Here is a 4,422-nt window from a genome sequence, read left to right as displayed (position 1 = left end):
ACGGGAATTAACTGACACTGGAGCGTAATTTGAGCTAGACGCTTGGGATATCCACTCCGAAAAGCGTTAGGAAATTCAATATTCCGCGATTCACGGTGTCAAGAGTGTGCCGAGAACACCACATTTCAGGCATTACCTCTCATCACGCACAGTGCAATGGCGACAGCCTTCACTTAACGACAGAGAGCAGCACTATTTGCGTACAGTTGTCAGTGCCAACAGACAACCAACATTCCGTGAAATAAGCGCAGAAATCAATGTGGGACGTAGGACGAATGTATCCGCTAGACACAGTGCGGAGAAATTTGGAGTTAATGGTTTACAGCAGCAGACGACCGATGCGGGTGCCTTTTCTGACAGCACAACATCGCCTGCAGCGCCTCTCCTGGACTCTTAACCATTTGGGTTGGATTCTAAAGGACTGGAAAACTGTGTCGTGGTCGGATGAGTCCCAATTTCAGTTGGTAAGAGCTGATGGTGGGACTCGACTATGGAACAGGCCCCACGGACCCAAGTTGTCAACAAGGCGTTGTGCAAGCTGGTGTAACGGTGTAGGCTGTGTTTACATGGACGGACTGGGTCCTCAGGACCAACTGAACCTACCAGTGACTGGAAATGGAGATGTTTGGCTGCTTGCAGATCATCAGCAGCCACTGACTGACTTCATGTTCCAAATAACGGTAAAATTTCTATGGATGACAATGCGCCACGTTATTGGGCCACAACTATTCGTGACTCGTTTGAAGAACATTCTGGACAATTCGATCGAATGATTCGATTGCCCAGATCGCCTGACACGAATCCCATTTAGGGGACAAATAGATCAGTTCGTGCACAAAATCCTGCACTGGCAACACTCCCGCAATTATGGGCGTCTATAGAGGCAGCATGGCTAATTATTTCTGCAGGGGACTTCGAACATCGTGTTGAGTCCATGTCACATCCAATAGCTGCATTACGTCAGGCGGAAGGAGATCCGAGACAATATTAGGAGGTATCCCATGACTTTTGCGACCTCCGAGTAGTGACGAAACCCACACCTCTCTCTCTGAATTTATAGTGAATGAGAATATTCTGGGAGAAAACTGGTAAGCATAGTTTTCCCAGTATGTCACGGTAAGAAAATTGTTGGCTGTTTTACCCGTCTGCGACGGGCGGGAGGAAACCATAGACGACAAACGTAAGCAAAAAATATGAGAAAATGAAATTACACTACTGGCCATTAAAATTGCTACACGACGAAAATGACGTGCTACAGACGCGAAATATAACCGACAGGAAAAAGATGCTGTGATATGCAAATGATTAGCTTTTCAGAGCATTCACACAAAGTTGGCGCCGGTGGCGACACCTACAACGGGCTGACATGAGGAAAGTTTCCAACCGATTTCTCATACACAAACAACGGTTAACCGGCGTTGCCTCGTGAAACGTTGTTGTGATGCCTCGTGTCAGGAGGAGAAATGTGTACCATCACGTTTCCGACTTTGATAAAGGTCAAACTGTAGCCTATAGCGATTGCGGTTTCTCGTATCGCGACATTGCTGCTCGCGTTGGTCGAGATCCAATGGCTGTTAGCAGAATATGGAATCGGTGGGTTCAGGAGTGTAATACGGAACGCCGTGCTGGATCCCAACGGCCTCGTATCACTAGCAGTCGACATGACAGGCATCTTACCCGCATGACAGGGATCGAGATGTGGCTGCACCATCCGTTACAGAGTCAACAGATGGGGACGTTTGCAAGACAACAACCTCCTCCACGAACAGTTCGACGACGTTTGAAGCAGCATGGACTATCAGCTCGGAGACCATGGCTACCGTTACCCTTGACGCTGCATCACAGACAGGAGCGCCTGCGATGGTGTACTCAACGACGAACCTGGGTGCACGAATGGCAATACGTCATTTTTTCGGGTGAATCCAGGTTCTGTTTACAGCATCATGATGGCCGCATCCCTGTTTGGCGACATCGTAGTGAACGCACATTGGAAGCGTGTATTCGTCATCGCCATACTGGCGTATCACCCGGCGTGATGGTATGGGGTGCCATTGGTTACACGTCTCTGTCACCTCTAGTTCGCATTGACGGCACTTTGGACAGTGGACGTTACATTTCAGATGTGTTACGACCCGTAGCTGTACCCTTCATTCGATCCCTATGAAACCCTACATTTCAGCATTATAATGCACGACAGCTTGTTGCAGGTCCTGTAAGGGCGTCTCTGGGTACAGGAAATGTTCGACTGCTCCCCGGCCAGCACATTCTCCAGATGTCTCACCAATTGAAAACGTCTGGTCAATGGTGGCCGAGCAACTGGCTCGCCACAATACGCCAGTCACTACGCTTGATGAACTGTGGTATCGTGTTGAAGCTGCATGGGCAGCTGTACCTGTACACGCCATCCAAGCTCTGTTTGCCTCAATGCCCAGGCGTATCAAGGCCGTTGTTACGGCCAGAGGTGGTTGTGTTCTCACTTTGAAATGAACGAACAGTAGAAACTGCGTAGAAACTGCGTATAAACTACATTAAACAACTGACCAGACAAATATGCCAAGGAAAACTCTATTCAGCGCCGTGTAGTGGATAACAAATGTTTTGTCTCTGTGATGCTGCACTTAATTTGTTTTGTATAAACGATGCTATGTTGCACATAGTTCAGCTCTTAGCTGACCATATTACAAAACTGTCTACGACAAACGGTAGTTTAGCGTTCTCGTAGGGCACAGGTTATTTATTCAGTCTTTAAAGTTTTTGTACTTTAAAGAAGTACAACCATACGTGACAATAGTGGACTTGTTAAGCACTGTGTCTATCCAAACGATTTTAATTACAAAACATTTCTTTGTATAAAAAAACAAAACATTTTTCGGTACTATAAAGTTCAGTATTAATAGACTTCTATAAATACGTTTTCGAAATCACTTTGGGGGCATGGCATAAACGTCTTTCACAGATAATGAGGATATATAATGTGTTGTAAGCCGAATGAATGAATGATGTTATACGATCAACAGAACATACTTCATGCATTCGATCAGTTACCAGCTAGTATTTAATTGTTCTCTAAATATTTTTCAAAAGAATTTTACTCTTTTTTAATGTATTGGTTACGATTTTCTGATGGCAAATTATTTTCAGAAATATTCTCATTTGCTATAGTTATAAAATAACCAAATAAAGTTTACTTGCACACTGATCAATAAACTGTCATTATTATAAGGCTTAGTTTTCAGGATTGCATGAGAACTTTTTTTTCAATATTTGCATTTGACTGAGGCAAAAGTGAATAGTTGTGTTTACGTGGCATTATACTTTGTTTCCAATCCTCCCAACTTCGGCGTAGCCGACGGGAAAACATGCCTCAGCAAAAAAAACGCAGCGAGGGATAAAATTTCCATCCACTTTTGTTTAACATAAAGTTCGCTTCATGTTTACAACCGCTACGTAACAGAATTACACACAAAATTGTTTTGTTTTAATTGTGTTATCAAAATTATTGTACTGATTGTTTTCAAGTCCGAGCTATTTTTGGCTCAACAGTTTACAAATTGTAGTAAAGTTCTTAAACTTAGTGTGACACACGTCAGCGTTAAAGTCTTCATCGTAAATTTCATTTGATACGACTATGTAATTGATACGGAGCTCACATCACACGGTCGGCGGCTCCTATCACCTTTTCTGTTGCGGTTCTGCCGCCACACCAACTGCTTCATAGGAACAAATGCCTGCTGCTGGTACCAAGGTTTGCACGATGTGTCGCGGGCTGCGCTTCTGCTTTTCACCTCAGCATCGTTTATACAAAACAAATTAAGTGCAGCATCACAGAGACAAAACATTTGTTATCCACTAGACGGCGCTGAATAGAGTTTTGCTTAGCATATTTGTCTGGTCAGTTGTTTAACGTAGTTTATACGCAGTTTCTACTGTTCGTTCATTTCAAAGTGAGAACACGTTTCCTTGTTTTACGTTGGCAACACTGTCACCGGTCAGAGCGCGGCATGACATCCACTGTAGAATTACTGTTAACCTGTTGCACATAGTTCAGCTCTTAGCTAATCATATTACAAAACTGTCTACGACAAACGGTAGTTTAGCGTTCTCGTAGGGCACAGGTTATTTATTCAGTCTTTAAAGTTTTTGTACTTTAAACAAGCACAACCATACGTGACAATAGTGGACTTGTTAAGCACTGTTACTGAATACCACAATGGCAGACATCAGTTCGCTTTGTTAGTACCACGTTTACCAGACGCGTTTATTTGTTGTCCCGTGCGAGAACACTTACGAAGATACACTTGGTTAAAAGCGTTCGTGCATACTTCATCCGATTACCTCCATAATCCGACGCAGCAGAGGTGAGTACAGATTAACGTACTACTATGGGCTTTCACATGTTTTATTTGCTTATGCTTGCACAGC

This window comes from Schistocerca serialis, unplaced genomic scaffold, assembly GCF_023864345.2.
Source record: "Schistocerca serialis cubense isolate TAMUIC-IGC-003099 unplaced genomic scaffold, iqSchSeri2.2 HiC_scaffold_1362, whole genome shotgun sequence".
Lineage (NCBI taxonomy): Eukaryota > Metazoa > Arthropoda > Insecta > Orthoptera > Acrididae > Schistocerca > Schistocerca serialis.
Note: the sequence above shows the minus strand (reverse complement) of the source record.